This window comes from Bufo bufo, chromosome 2 (genome assembly GCF_905171765.1).
Source record: "Bufo bufo chromosome 2, aBufBuf1.1, whole genome shotgun sequence".
Lineage (NCBI taxonomy): Eukaryota > Metazoa > Chordata > Amphibia > Anura > Bufonidae > Bufo > Bufo bufo.
Window position 1 is genome coordinate 112956199 of NC_053390.1, and position 17254 is coordinate 112973452.

The window sequence follows — 17254 nt, forward strand, 5'->3', positions numbered from 1 at the left end:
TGAGTAAACGTGCAGAATGCAAATTAACGTCTAACCTGTACCATTCAATCGGGAAGCCGTCCGGACCAGGTGACTTCCCAGGTGCCATGTCCTCGATTGCTGCCCTGACCTCCCCATCATCAATAGGTCTCCCTAGATATCTACTATCAGCCGCAGCCAAAGGAGTAAGTGGGATGGATTGAAGGAATGAACGGATCCCATCTGGGGAGGAGGTGGATTTAGAACTGTACAGGTCAGTATAGAACTGAACAAACTGTTCACAAATATCCGCCGGCCGATATACCTTCAAGCCATCCCCACAGGTAATGTGCGGAACTACCGTCTGCGGTGCCTCAGTCCTAGCCAGGAAAGCCAAGGCACTCCCATTTTTGTCACCATCTGCAAAGACCAGGCGCCTCTGGAACAGCAACCTCTTCTGTGTATACTCAGTGAGATGCAGGGTAAGATTCCTCTGTGCCTCATCCCATAAACCACGGTTCACATCATTGGGGTCTGAGATGAAAGCCTGTTCCTTTCCCACTACCTCATCTTCTAGTTTAGTTCTGGTGGCACTCAGCTCCTTCCTGTAAGATGCAATTGCCTGAATCAACGTACCACACAGGACAACTTTAAAAGCCTCCCACTCCACCAGAGGGTTAGTAGAACCCTCATTAAGTTCCCAATAATCTTTCATCCCCTGTTGCGCAGCCCAAGCCACCGGTAGCACCTCAAGCCATTTACTATTTAGTCTCCATTGCCTTTCGGCAGGTGCAAGCGGTTGTCTCAGAACCACCAACAGGGGGGCATGGTCAGAAATGCCTCTCGGCAAGTATTCCGTGGCCACTAGTGAGGGCAGCAGTTCCTTACTGAGAAACACTAAATCTATCCGGGAGAGCGCTGCATATGAAGCCGAATAGCAAGAGTATTGCCGAATATCAGGGTGCATATATCTCCATCCCTCTGTAAGAGCAAATACCTCTGCCCAGGAGTTCAACGCTTCAGTATGTGACCCCCCAGGGCGAAGCCTATCCATTGACCGGTCCAACACCGCATTATAATCCCCAAGCACAATCAGAGGCACCGGAGGCAACGTTGCAACTCGTTTCATAATTTCATCCAACACATCCCTCTGAAAAGGGGGGGGGACATATACTCCTATCACAAGATAATCGATGCCTCTGATTGCAGCGTGTAGGATCACAAAACGTCCCATCATGTCAATCTGAACAGAGTAGGAACGGAAGGGGAGGGACCTCGCCACCAGAATTGACACACCTCTCGCTCTGGAACTATACACCGAATGATAAGCTGCTCCCACCCAAGGCTTCTTCAACGCTAGCAGCTTCCGCCCCTGCAGATGTGTCTCCTGCAATATCAACATATCAGGGTTATGCTTCTTTATAAAATTGAAGACAAGAGATCTTTTAATTTTATCATTTAGTCCCCTGACATTCCAGGAGACAAACCGACAGATAGCCATTACGGCGGAGTGTCAAAATTATACCATACGAGGAAAATGCACCACCCAAGCCATACATACACACAGTCATACCCATACATCAAGAATGCAGTAAAAACATCCCAAGCTGCCCAGAACAGCGGGCAAAACCCCCCACCCTGCCCAGATAACCCCAACCTATCCAAGCTTAAATAACCCATGAACAATCTCCTCTCTAGTAGATCAGGACGGGGAGGCCCGTGCTGCCACCCACCCCTCTAGGTAAACCCAAAAACTGAACCTAGGCAGTAGGGCAGCACAATTTTAGCACATTCAGCTCCCACATATAAAGTGACCATCCTGAACATAAAATAAGACTCTCAGTACACAAGTCCCATTATACTCAGCCCCTGCGGTCGAGCCAGTCGGACGCCTCCTCTGGGGTGGCAAAAAATTTCACCACTTCTCCATCCTGGACTCTGAGACGTGCTGGATACATCATGGCGTAGACAAGGCCTTTCTCCCTCAACCGAACTCTCACTGCTGTGAATTGCCTGCGTTGTTTCTGCACCTCTGTAGAGAAGTCCGGGTAGAAGGAAATCCGGACATTATCAAAATGAATGTCCTTCATACGACGGGCCATAGCCAGAATAGCGTCCCGATCCCTATAATTTAGCACTTTAAAGATAAAAGGACGTGGCGGGGCTCCAGGGGGCAAAGGACGAGTAGGGATCCTGTGCGCCCGCTCCACTGCGAAAGTCCCCGATAAGGTGATTGGGTTCAGGATTTGTTTGATAAGGCGCTCCGTAAATTCCTCAGGGGACGGACCCTCTGCCCTCTCCGGTAAGCCCATAATCCTAATATTATTTCTCCTGTTTCGATTTTCAGCGTCTTCCACTTTTGCCGCTAGGGTTTTAACTTGATTCTGCAAGGCACGGACCACCGAATCTTCACGTTGAACCGTATCTTCCACCTCTCCCAGCCTTCTCTCCACCTCAGTTGTTCTCTCACGGATCTTATCGATATCATGCCTGAGGAGGGTTAGGTCGGCCTGTACATGGTCAATTTTGACCGTGAGTGTCGTTTGGCAGTTAGTAATGGCCGCCATGACTTTTGCAAGATCCACCTCCGGACGTTCAGAAGAAGCCCCAGCATCGCGGCTATCTGTTTGGCTCATATTGTCGAGCATCAGCTTAGGAGGGATAGCAGGCCCTGAGGTGCCCGTTTTGCGGCCCATAAAATATTCAGTACACCCCTCGCTTTGATATTATAAAAAAGGGGGGGGGGAGAAGGAAGCAGCACTCCAGCAAACAGCGCCTGTGGCCTAGTATAAAGGATGTACCTCTCAGTGCTGAGGATCGCGTAGGCCCAGTGACCCCGACCGGCGTCACACCGCCCCAGGTAAGTCTTTATGGTGGTACAGGAGCAGCGAAGATGCTCTACCTGGAACGCTGGCTACAGAGGGAGAGGTGTCGCCTTCTTCAGCGCTGCGGCCAAGATGGCGCCCGCCGCGCCAAACGTGCAGGATACGCCGTGTCACCGTCCAGCCAGGGAAGAAGCCAAGGAACCCACCGGATTAAGCCTCCCGGCTCCTCTCGACCTCCGGAGCAGATAAGTATGGCAGGGAATCCCTTTTCACCAGGTCCCCCACCGATAGATCCGGCCAGCAGGCAGGGAAGCCGTCTGGTATGTAGACCCGGCCCCAGGGTATTGTCCGGCAGCCGCCGCAGGTCACAGGGTCGGACAAAACTTAGGGGGGACAGTCACAGAGACTCACTGAGGGTCTTTAGATAAAGAAACAGGGTCCACCAGAGCGGATGGTCAGGATATGAGCAGGATAAAGCCGGAGCTGAAGCGACCTGCGTCTTCACTCCATGCCGGTCAGGCCACGCCCCGAATGCCTTTTTTAATTTTTCAAATGAAGAAATGGCCTCAGTAGACCAATTCTCCAAATCCACCCCTTTCTTAGTAAGGTCGGTCAACGGTTTAGCAATTACAGAAAAATTCATAATAAATTTACGATAGTAATTGGCGAAACCTAAGAACCGTTGTAAGGCCTTTAAGGATGAAGGTCTTACCTATTCCTTAATTGCTAGTACCTTACGAGGATCCATCTTGAAGGCGTGAGGAGTCAGAACATGCCCTAGAAACAGAATCTCCTGTACACCAAAGACACATTTCTCTTGCTTAGCGGATAGCTGATTCTCCCTCAACACCTCTAATACTTGTTTAACATGAGACACATGGGATTCGAAGTCAGGAGAGAATATCAAAATGTCGTCAAGATAGACAATAACAAATTTACCTAAGAACTCCCTAAGAATGTCATTCATAAAGTTTTGAAACACAGCTGGGGCATTGCTGAGTCCAAAAGGCATCACCTGATATTCAAAGTGTCCTGCCGGAGTATTGAACGCCGTCTTCCATTCGTCTCCCTCCTTGATTCGGATTAGATTGTATGCCCCTTTCAGGTCAATCTTGCCCCCAGAACCTGGTTAAATAAATCCGGAATCAATAGGAGGGAGTATCTATTCTGGACAGTGATTTTATTTAATCTCCTGTAATCGATACATGGCCTAAAACCACCATCTTTTTTCTTAACGAAGAAAAACCCTGTTCCCATAGGAGAGACAGAAGGTCTAATATGCCCTTTATCAAGGCTCTCCTTAATATAATCTTCCATGGCCTTTCGTTCGGGCTTAGAAAGATGACCAGTCGAGCACCGAGTGATCAGCTCGGCGCTCAAGGCAGACCTAGGAGCAGGGAGCCTCCCAGCTAGCAAAGCCGCCCTGGGAATGAGGCCAAACACAGATCCTCGCTCCCGAAGCTAAGCAGCAGGTCTGCGGCTGATGGGAGACAGAGTGCGCCTTTGGAGCCCCGTGACAATGAAAGGGGGTCAGTCAGCACATACCAAACCGCAGGAGCACATTGCTATGTCTTTTAATGTTAGCCCCGTGACAATGGCACAACAACCAGCACCACCAGCTGATATGGAACGTCTTAGCAGGAGGCAGCATTTCACTAACATGGTGGAGCAGTATGTGTACACACGCCTACATGTACTGAATGACGGGTCTGCCCCCTTCAACTTCTGGGTCTCCAAATTGGGCACATGGCCTGAGCCAGTGTATTATCTGAAAGTGTGTTTAGCACGGCAGGGGGCATTATCACAGACAAGTGCAGCCGCCTGTCCACAGCCAATGTGGACAAGCTCACGTTCATTAAAATGAACCAGGCATGGATCCCACAGGACTTGTCTGTACCTTGCGCAGAATAGACATGTATACTGGCCTTTCCCAGCCATTGTTATACTACAGTGCAATTGCTCATTGTTGTATTTTTGATATTTCCCACTCTTGGGGTGTACCCTAATAAAAAATATAAATAAAATTTAAACCAAAAACCAGTGTTGGCTACCTCGTCCTCCTCCACCGCTGCTTCCACCTACACCGCTACGTCCACCGCCTCCTCAAACTCCTACTCCATATGGACCTCCACCTCATAAATCTATTTTATTTTTTTATTTGTACGTATTTTATTTTATGTAATTTCACTAATTGGTCTGTTACATTTTCGGGTGAAATTCACCAATTTTTGGGTGTGATATACCACTGCTATACCTAGTAGACAGGTAAAAAAAAAATCACAAATTTTTCTGCTACATTTTCGGGTGACATTCAACAATTTTTGGCTGTGATAGACCCCTGCTCTACCTAGTAGACAGGTTAATAAATACATTCTTCAGTTGACATTTTAAAAATTTTGCAATGAATAAACCCCTGCTCTGCATAGGTGACAGGGACTTAAATTTCTAAAATTCGTCTTTAATTGGCCCTTTCATTCGATCCTTCTGCTTTAATAATTTGTCCCACATTTCCGCTTCATCCCATTGCAGCCATTGACCTCCCTTGGATGAGGTCTCCCTTTCTCACGCTCCCTCTCTGGCGTGGAACCCTAATTCGCCGATAACCGTGATCAACATGGTAGGCTCAGAAAAGAACATCAAAAGTTGATACAGAAGATATCCAAATAGATGGTGGATGTCACAGGGACGTGTGATCAGGCAGAAGTTATCTAGAGTCAACAAAGCGGCAGCAGGGCCTCTCCTGGCTAACGTTTCCAAATCCAAAATACCCCAGTGACATTCCCTATAATTTTTTATTAATCATTCAAATAACAGGGCATCTTAAGAGTCCTGTATTGTTATTTATCGTCACTACCTCCCCGAGTCGGGAGTGGGTAATTTCCTTCAATTCTTCCGTTTTAATAGCTTTTCCCACATTTCCGCTCGATCACAATTAAATTTCATCCATTGATCTCCCTTGGATGTGGTCTCTCTTTCTCACGCTCCCTCTCCGGGGTGGAACCCTATTCGCCGCTAACCGTGATCAACATGGTAGGCGCAGAAAAGAACATTGAAAGTTGATAGAGCAGATATCCAATTGGATCGTGAACATCACGGGGACGTGCGACATGGTGGGGCAGTATGTTTGCACACACCTACACGAACTGACTGATGGTTCTTCCCCCTGCAACTTCTGGGTCTCCAAATTGGGCACATGGCCTGAGCTTGCACTTTACGCCTTGGAGGTGCTGGCCTGACCTGCAGCCAGTGTATTGTCTAAACGTGTGTTTAGCACGACTGGAGGGGGTTATCACAGGTTATACTTCCCAATGTTTTGGGGTGTACCCTAATTTAAAAAAATAAAAATAAATTTAAAACCAAAAAGCAGTGTAGGCTACCTCCTCCTCCTCCACCGCCGCTTCCACCTACACTGCCACATCCACCGCCTCCTAAATCTCCTACTTAATATGGACCTCGTCCTCCTAGATCAAGATTATTATTTTTTATTTTTACGTATTTTTTGTTATTTAAAGTCATTTTCCTATCATCGTTTGTTTGCAGAGCACTTGCCATGCTCTTAACCACATTTTGATGCCATTTGCAGCCCTCTAGCCCTTTCCATTACATTTTTACAGCCATTTTAGTGCTCAAAAGTTCGGGTCGGGTTCGGTGTCAAGTTCGGGTCCCGAACTTGAACTTTTTTGTGAAGTTCGGCCGAACCCGTCGAACCCAAACATCCAGGTGTCCGCTCAACTCTAGTTCTGACCTCTATGACCTAACAGGCGTTTCATAGAATTTAGAAACGCTGTAAAATGAAAAATGTAATTTATACCAGTGAAATGTTTAATAAGCTCCCCATTTTCCATTATAATAAGGGGTAACAGGAGAAAAAGCAGAAGAGAAAGAGCATCATGCAGATTTGAGGCCCAGTGTGGTGATTTATACATCTTATGCTGACATCTGCGGAGACTCTGGTGTGAAATAATAAATGGAACCGCATTTTTTAAACTACACCTGTTAAGGTATTTATTGAAGAGTAAAGTGAATATTTTGATGAGCGAGATGATAGAGATGAGCGAAGTTTTCAAAAATTCGATTCTGACTTTTTGCCGAATTTTTCAATTTTTTTTTGCTTCGTTCCAAATTAATTTGTCATGAAGTGCATTAAATCAGCTGTATCCTGGCCTGCAAAGAGAGTGTATCTCAGTGTACATCACTGTGCATTGCAGCAACATGCATAGCTAGTCCTTTCTGGTAGTGAAACAGTTACTGTAACAGACAGGACACCCCAATAACAGTAAAATTTGAGAGCTTTAATACCGCAATTTGAGACTTAAGGCCTAATAGAATTGCTTAACTACAGTATTTAACAAGGTGGACACCTCAATAACAGTAAAAAGAGACAGGCGTAATAGTAAAAATAGACAGGCATAATAGAATTGCTTATCTATTAAACAAGGTGGACATCCCAATAACAGTAAAAATAGACAGCTTATTCACCCCAATTTGAGAATCAAGGCGTGATAAAATGGCTTATCTATTAACCACTTCACATCCGGGCCACTTGCCCCCTTCCTGACCAGGCCTAATTTTGCAAATCTGACATATCTCACTTTATGTGGTAATAACTTTGGAACACTTTTACTTATCCAAGCCATTCAGAGATTGTTTTCTCGTGACACATTGTACTTCATGATAGTCATAAATTTGAGTCAATATATTTCACCATTATTTATGAAAAAATCCCAAATTTACCAAAAATTTTGAAAAATTAGCAATTTTCTAAATTTCTATTTCTCTGCTTTTAAAACAGAAAGTGATACCTCATTAAATATTTATTACTTATCATTCCCTATATGTATACTTTATGTTGGCATAATTTTGGAAATGTCCTTTTTTTTTTAGGACGTTAGAAGGCTTAGAATTTTAAAAGCAATTCTTAAAATTTTTAAGAAAATTGCCAAAACCCACTTTTTAAGGACCAGTTCAGGTCTGAAGTCACTTTGTGGGGCTTACATAGTGGATTACCCCATAAGAAACTACACCCCTCACGTTACTTAAAACTGATTTTACAAACTTTGTTAACCCTTTAGACGTTCCACAAGAATTAAAGGAAAATGGAGAACAAATTTTTAAATTTCACTTATTTGGCAGATTTTCCATTTTAATCCATTTTTTTCACATTGAGGGTTAACAGTAGAGTTGAGCGAACACCTGGATGTTCGGGTTCGAGAAGTTCGGCCGAACTTCCCGGAAATGTTCGGGTTCGGGATCCGAACCCGACCCGAACTTCGTCCCGAACCCGAACCCCATTGAAGTCAATGGGGACCCGAACTTTTCGGCACTAAAAAGGCTGTAAAACAGCCCAGGAAAGAGCTAGAGGGCTGCAAAAGGCAGCAACATGTAGGTAAATCCCCTGCAAACAAATGTGGATAGGGAAATGAATTAAAATAAAAATTAAAAAAATAAAAATTAACCAATATCAATTGGACAGAGGACCCATAGCAGAAAATCTGGCTTCACGTCAGCAGAGAATCAGTCTCTTCATGCCATAGCAAAAAATCTGGCTTCATGTCAGCAGAGAATCAGTCTCTTCATGCCATAGCAGAGAATCTGGCTTCATGTCAGCACAGAATCAGTCTTCATGTCATAGCAGAGAATCAGGCTTCACGTCACCCACCACTGGAACAGGCCACTGTCACACATTTAGGCCCCGGCACCCAGACAGAGGAGAGAGGTCCCGTAACAGAGAATCTGGCCTTATGTCAGCGCAGAATCAGTCTTCATGTCATAGCAGAGAATCAGGCTTCACGTCACCCACCACTAGAACAGGCCACTGTCACACATTTAGGCCCCGGCACCCAGACAGAGGAGAGAGGTCCCGTAACAGAGAATCTGGCCTTATGTCAGCCCAGAATCAGTCTTCATGTCATAGCAGAGAATCAGGCTTCACGTCACCCACCACTGGAACAGGCCACTGTCACATATTTAGGCCCCGGCACCCAGACAGAGGAGAGAGGTCCCGTAACAGAGAATCTGGCCTTATGTCAGCACAGAATCAGTCTTCATGTCATAGCAGAGAATCAGGCTTCACGTCACCCACCACTGGAACAGGCCACTGTCACATATTTAGGCCCCGGCACCCAGACAGAGGAGAGAGGTCCCGTAACAGAGAATCTGGCCTTATGTCAGCACAGAATCAGTTTTTATGTCATAGCAGAGAATCAGGCTTCACGTCACCCACCACTGGAACAGGCCACTGTCACACATTTAGGCCCCGGCACCCAGACAGAGGAGAGAGGTCCCGTAACAGAGAATCTGGCCTTATGTCAGCACAGAATCAGTCTTCATGTCATAGCAGAGAATCAGGCTTCACGTCACCCACCACTGGAACAGGCCACTGTCACATATTTAGGCCCCGGCACCCAGACAGAGGAGAGAGGTCCTGTAACAGAGAATCTGGCCTTATGTCAGCACAGAATCAGTCTTCATGTCATAGCAGAGAATCAGGCTTCACGTCACCCACCACTGGAACAGGCCACTGTCACATATTTAGGCCCAGGCACCCAGGCAGAGGAGAGAGGTCCCGTAACAGAGAATCTGGCCTTATGTCAGCGCAGAATCAGTCTTCATGTCATAGCAGAGAATCAGGCTTCACGTCACCCACCACTAGAACAGGCCACTGTCACACATTTAGGCCCCGGCACCCAGACAGAGGAGAGAGGTCCCGTAACAGAGAATCTGGCCTTATGTCAGCCCAGAATCAGTCTTCATGTCATAGCAGAGAATCAGGCTTCACGTCACCCACCACTGGAACAGGCCACTGTCACATATTTAGGCCCCGGCACCCAGACAGAGGAGAGAGGTCCCGTAACAGAGAATCTGGCCTTATGTCAGCACAGAATCAGTCTTCATGTCATAGCAGAGAATCAGGCTTCACGTCACCCACCACTGGAACAGGCCACTGTCACATATTTAGGCCCCGGCACCCAGACAGAGGAGAGAGGTCCCGTAACAGAGAATCTGGCCTTATGTCAGCACAGAATCAGTTTTTATGTCATAGCAGAGAATCAGGCTTCACGTCACCCACCACTGGAACAGGCCACTGTCACACATTTAGGCCCCGGCACCCAGACAGAGGAGAGAGGTCCCGTAACAGAGAATCTGGCCTTATGTCAGCACAGAATCAGTCTTCATGTCATAGCAGAGAATCAGGCTTCACGTCACCCACCACTGGAACAGGCCACTGTCACATATTTAGGCCCCGGCACCCAGACAGAGGAGAGAGGTCCTGTAACAGAGAATCTGGCCTTATGTCAGCACAGAATCAGTCTTCATGTCATAGCAGAGAATCAGGCTTCACGTCACCCACCACTGGAACAGGCCACTGTCACATATTTAGGCCCAGGCACCCAGGCAGAGGAGAGAGGTCCCGTAACAGAGAATCTGGCCTTATGTCAGCGCAGAATCAGTCTTCATGTCATAGCAGAGAATCAGGCTTCACGTCACCCACCACTGGAACAGGCCACTGTCACACATTTAGGCCCCGGCACCCAGACAGAGGAGAGAGGTCCCGTAACAGAGAATCTGGCCTTATGTCAGCCCAGAATCAGTCTTCATGTCATAGCAGAGAATCAGGCTTCACGTCACCCACCACTGGAACAGGCCACTGTCACATATTTAGACCCCGGCACCCAGACAGAGGAGAGAGGTCCCGTAACAGAGAATCTGGCCTTATGTCAGCACAGAATCAGTCTTCATGTCATAGCAGAGAATCAGGCTTCACGTCACCCACCACTGGAACAGGCCACTGTCACATATTTAGGCCCCGGCACCCAGACAGAGGAGAGAGGTCCCGTAACAGAGAATCTGGCCTTATGTCAGCGCAGAATCAGTCTTCATGTCATAGCAGAGAATCAGGCTTCACGTCACCCACCACTGGAACAGGCCACTGTCACACATTTAGGCCCCGGCACCCAGACAGAGGAGAGAGGTCCCGTAACAGAGAATCTGGCCTTATGTCAGCACAGAATCAGTCTTCATGTCATAGCAGAGAATCAGGCTTCACGTCACCCACCACTGGAACAGGCCACTGTCACATATTTAGGCCCCGGCACCCAGACAGAGGAGAGAGGTCCCGTAACAGAGAATCTGGCCTTATGTCAGCACAGAATCAGTCTTCATGTCATAGCAGAGAATCAGGCTTCATGTCACCCACCACTGGAACAGGCCACTGTCACATATTTAGGCCCAGGCACCCAGGCAGAGGAGAGAGGTCCCGTAACAGAGAATCTGGCCTTATGTCAGCGCAGAATCAGTCTTCATGTCATAGCAGAGAATCAGGCTTCACGTCACCCACCACTGGAACAGGCCACTGTCACACATTTAGGCCCCGGCACCCAGACAGAGGAGAGAGGTCCCGTAACAGAGAATCTGGCCTTATGTCAGCACAGAATCAGTCTTCATGTCATAGCAGAGAATCAGGCTTCACGTCACCCACCACTGGAACAGGCCACTGTCACATATTTAGGCCCCAGCACCCAGACAGAGGAGAGAGGTCCCGTAACAGAGAATCTGGCCTTATGTCAGCACAGAATCAGTCTTCATGTCATAGCAGAGAATCAGGCTTCACGTCACCCACCACTGGAACAGGCCACTGTCACACATTTAGGCCCCAGCACCCAGACAGAGGAGAGGTTCATTCAACTTTGGGTTGCCCCGCAATATAATGGTAAAATGAAAATAAAAATAGGATTGAATGAGGAAGTGCCCTGGAGTAGAATAATATATTGTTAAGGGGAGGTAGTTAATATCTAATCTGCACACGGGATGGACAGGTCCTGTGGGATCCATGCCTGGTTCATTTTTATGAACGTCATCTTGTCCACATTGGCTGTAGACAGGCGGCTGCGTTTGTCTGTAATGACGCCCCCTGCCGTGCTGAATACACGTTCAGACAAAACGCTGGCCGCCGGGCAGGCCAGCACCTCCAAGGCATAAAAGGCAAGCTCTGGCCACGTGGACAATTTGGAGACCCAGAAGTTGAATGGGGCCGAACCATCAGTCAGTACGTGGAGGGGTGTGCACAGGTACTGTTCCACCATGTTAGTGAAATGTTGCCTCCTGCTAACACGTTCCGTATCAGGTGGTGGTGCAGTTAGCTGTGGCGTGGTGACAAAACTTTTCCACATCTCTGACATGCTAACCCTGCCCTCAGAGGAGCTGGCCGTGACACAGCTGCGTTGGCGACCTCTTGCTCCTCCTCTGCCTTCGCCTTGGGCTTCCACTAGTTCCCCTGTGACATTTGGGAATGCTCTCAGTAGCGCGTCTACCAATGTGCGCTTGTACTCGCGCATCTTCCTATCACGCTCCAGTGTAGGAAGTAAGGTGGGCACATTGTCTTTGTACCGGGGATCCAGCAGGGTGGCAACCCGGTAGTCCGCACACGTTAAAATGTGGGAAACTCTGCTGTCGTTGCGCAGGCACTCCAGCATGTAGTCGCTCATGTGTGCCAGGCTGCCCAGAGGTAAGGACAAGCTGTCCTCTGTGGGAGGCGTATCGTCATCGTCCTGTGTTTCCCCCCAGCCACGCACCAGTGATGGGCCCGAGCTGCTTTGGGTGCCACCCCGCTGTGAACATGCTTCATCCTCATCCTCCTCCACCTCCTTCTCATCCTCGTCCTCCTCGTCCTCCAGTAGTGGGCCCTGTCTGGCCACATTTGTACCTGGCCTCTGCTGTTGCAAAAAACCTCCCTCTGAGTCAGTTCGAAGAGACTGGCCTGAAAGTGCTAAAAATGACCCCTCTTCCTCCTCTTACTCCTGGGCCACCTCCTCTTCCATCATCGCCCTAAGTGTTTTCTCAAGGAGACATAGAAGTGGTATTGTAGCGCTGATAACGGCGTCATCGCCACTGTCCATGTTGGTGGAGTACTCGAAACAGTGCAACAGGGCACACAGGTCTTGCATGGAGGCCCAGTCATTGGTGGTGAAGTGGTGCTGTTCCTCAGTGCGACTGACCCGTGCGTGCTGCAGCTGAAACTCCACTATGGTCTGCTGCTGCTCGCACAGTCTGTCCAGCATGTGCAAGGTGGAGTTCCACCTGGTGGGCACATCGCATATGAGGCGGTGAGCGGGAAGGCCGAAGTTACGCTGTAGCGCAGACAGGCGTGCAGCAGCAGGGTGTGAACGCCGGAAGCGCGAACAGACGGCCCACACTTTATGCAGCTGCTTTGACATGTCGGGGTAGTTGCGAATGAACTTCTGCACCACCAAATTCAGCACATGCGCCAGGCAAGGGATGTGCGTCAAACCGGCTAGTCCCAGAGCTGCAACGAGATTTCGCCCATTATCGCACACCACCAGGCCGGGCTTGAGGCTCACCGGCAGCAACCACTCGTCGGTCTGTTGTTCTATACCCCGCCACAACTCCTGTGCGGTGTGGGGCCTGTCCCCCAAACATATGAGTTTCAGAACGGCCTGCTGACGTTTACCCCGGGCTGTGCTGAAGTTGGTGGTGAAGGTGTGTGGCTGACTGGATGAGCAGGTGGAAGAAGAGGAGGAGGAAGCTGAGTAGGAGGAGGAGGATCCTTGGCGGCGGAAGGACGTGCGCCAAACAGCTCTCCGCCTGGGGCCCAGCCGCCACTACATTTACCCAGTGTGCAGTTAGGGAGATATAGCGTCCCTGGCCGTGCTTACTGGTCCACGTATCTGTGGTTAGGTGGACCTTGCCACAGATGGCGTTGCGCAGTGCACACTTGATTTTATCGGACACTTGGTTGTGCAGGGAAGGCACGGCTCTCTTGGAGAAGTAGTGCCGGCTGGGAACAACATACTGTGGGACAGCAAGCGACATGAGCTGTTTGAAGCTGTGTGTGTCCACCAGCCTAAATGACAGCATTTCATAGGCCAGTAGTTTAGAAATGCTGGCATTCAGGGCCAGGGATCGAGGGGGGCTAGGTGGGAATTTACGCTTTCTCTCAAATGTTTGTGAGATGGAGAGCTGAACGCTGCCGTGTGACATGGTTGAGATGTTTGGTGACGCAGGTGGTGGTGTTGGTGGTACATCCCATGTTTGCTGGGCGGCAGGTGCCAACGTTCCTCCAGAGGCGGAGGAAGAGGCCGAGGCGGCGGCAGCAGCAGAAGAGGCCGAGGCGGCAGCAGCAGAAGAGGTAGCAGGGGGAGCCTGAGTGACTTCCTTGTTTTTAAGGTGTTTACTCCACTGCAGTTCATGCTTTGCATGCAGGTGCCTGGTCATGCAGGTTGTGCTAAGGTTCAGAACGTTAATGCCTCGCTTCAGGCTCTGATGGCACAGCGTGCAAACCACTCGGGTCTTGTCGTCAGCACATTGTTTGAAGAAGTGCCATGCCAGGGAACTCCTTGAAGCTGCCTTTGGGGTGCTCGGTCCCAGATGACGGCGGTCAGTAGCAGGCGGAGTCTCTTGGCGGCGGGTGTTCTGATTTTGCCCACTGCTCCCTCTTTTGCTCCGCTGTTGGCTCGGTCTCACCACTGCCTCTTCCTCCGAACTGTGAAAGTCAGTGGCATGACCTTCATTCCATGTGGGGTCTAGGACCTCATCATCCCCTGCATCGTCTTCCACCCAGTCTTGATCCCTGACCTCCTGTTCAGTCTGCACACTGCAGAAAGATGCAGCAGTTGGCACCTGTGTTTCGTCATCATCAGAGACGTGCTGAGGTGGTATTCCCATGTCTTCATCATCAGGAAAAATAAGTGGTTGTGCGTTAGTGCATTCTATCTCTTCCACCCCTGGGGAAGGGCTAGGTGGATGCCCTTGGGAAACCCTGGCAGCAGAGTCTTCAAACAGCATAAGAGACTGCTGCATAACTTGAGGCTCAGACAGTTTCCCTGATATGCTTGGGGGTGATGTGACAGACTGATGGGCTTGGTTTTCATGCGCCATCTGTGCGCTTTCTGCAGAAGACTGGGTGGGAGATAATGTGAACGTGCTGGATCCATTGTCGGTCACCCAATTGACTAATGCCTGTACCTGCTCAGGCCTTACCATCCTTAGAACGGCATTGGGCCCCACCAAATATCGCTGTAAATTCTGCTGGCTACTGGGACCTGAGGTAGTTGGTTCACTAGGACGTATGGCTGTGGCAGAACGGCCACGTCCTCTCCCAGCACCAGAGGGTCCACTAACACCACCACGACCATGTCCACGTCCGCGTCCCTTATTAGATGTTTTCCTCATTGTTCCCGTTCACCACAATTTTGAAAATGGCAAACTTGGGAATAGTTTTTCAACCCAGAACAAAAACTGTGCTTTTACGGTCACTACAAATAATTTGACCAGCTAAAACAGTACAGATTTGGTTGAATAGAAATGTGAGGCCTATTTTTTTTGCGCTGTGTGACAGGTATACGTTTAATCACAGAATTAGACTTGTATCTGCACGGTAGCGTGTGTGTTAAGTTTTTCTGAATGACACTATCAGCACCTTGAATCTAAGATATCCTTTTTGGGATAGATTTAAAGTAGGCCTGATATAGCAGAAACTACTTATTTTGAGAATTGCAAATTTTGGAATAGTTTTTCAACCCAGAACAAAAACTGTGCTTTTACGGTCACTACAAATAATTTGACCAGCTAAAACAGTACAGATTTGGTTGAATAGAAATGTGAGGCCTATTTTTTTTGCGCTGTGTGACAGGTATACGTTTAATCACAGAATTAGACTTGTATCTGCACGGTAGCGTGTGTGTTAAGTTTTTCTGAATGACACTATCAGCACCTTGAATCTAAGATATCCTTTTTGGGATAGATTTAAAGTAGGCCTGATATAGCAGAAACTACTTATTTTGAGAATGGCAAATTTGGGAATAGTTTTTCAACCCAGAACAAAAACTGTGCTTTTACGGTCACTACAAATAACTTGACCAGCTAAAACAGTACTGATTTGGAGGAATATAAATGTCAGGTCTATTTTTTAGGCGCTGGGTGACAGGCTCAACTTGCCCCTGATGTAGTATATGGCCAAAAAATAACCACACTATTGATGGTTAAATGCACTTGGGTGACACAGGCTCAGCCTGCACCTGATGTAGTATATGGCCAAAAATTAACCACACTGTTGATGGTTAAATGCACTTGGGTGACACAGGCTCAGCCTGCACCTGATGTAGTATATGGCCAAAAATTAACCACACTGTTGATGGTTAAATGCACTTGGGTGACACAGGCTCAGCCTGCACCTGATGTAGTATATGGCCAAAAAATAACCACACTGTTGATGGTTAAATGCACTTGGGTGACACAGGCTCAGCCTGCACCTGATGTAGTATATGGCCAAAAATTAACCACACTGTTGATGGTTAAATGCACTTCGGTGACACAGGCTCAGCCTGCAGCTGATGTAGGATATAGCAAAAAATAACCACACTATTGATGGTTAAAAGCACCTGGTGGAAGCTTGTGCTGGCGCACCACAAGCCACAAAATGGCCGCCGATCACCCCAGAAAAAAGTGATATAAAAACGCTCTGGGCAGCCTAAAAAAAGTGAGCAATTCGATATTAGCACTTCAATGATCCACAGCTGGAGATCGATCACAGAATGAAGTCTTTTGGAGGAGTTAATCTGCCTAATCTCGCCCTAACGTCGCAGCAGCAACCTCTCCCTATGCTTGAATCAGCAGAGTGACGTGCAGCGCTACGTGACCCAAGCTTATATAGAGGCTGGGTCACATGCTGCACTGACCAATCACAGCCATGCCAATAGTAGGCAAGGCTGTGATGGCCTCTTGGGGCTAGTAGTATGACGCTTGTTGATTGGCTGCTTTGCAGCCTTTCAAAAAGCGCCAAGAAAGCGCCGAACACTGAACCCGAACCCAGACTTTTACGGAAATGTTTGGGTTCGGGTCCGTGTCACAGACACCCCAAAATTCAGTACGAACCCAAACTATACAGTTCGGGTTCGCTCATCCCTAGTTAACAGCCAAACAAAACTAAATATTTATTACCCTGATTCTGCGGTCTACAGAAACACCCCACATGTGGTCATAAACTGCTGTATGGGCACACGGCAGGGCACAGAAGAAAAGGAGTGCCACATGGTTTTTGGAAGGCAGATTTTGCTGAACTGGTTTTCAGATGCCATGTCCCATTTGAAGCCCCCCTGATGCACCCATACAGTAGAGACTTCCCAAAAATGACCCCATTTTGGAAACTAGGGGATAAGGTGGCAGTTTTATTGGTACTATTTTTTGGTACTGAAGAGAAATGTGACTCCATCTTGTCTTCTCTAAATATGTAAAGAATTGTGATAACATCTCACCAATGCACTGTTTCAAGTTCCCCCGCTGTGAGTTAAGTGTTGCTTATCTGTCCCAGGACAGATTCTGGGAATCCCCCAGAACTAGTACTAATGTTCTTGCCTTATTCAGGGTCATTCGGCCCAACTGCATACATTCTTATATGTGACTGATTAAAACCTATTCTTTTTGCTTACTGCACGTACACATACCATATAAGGATG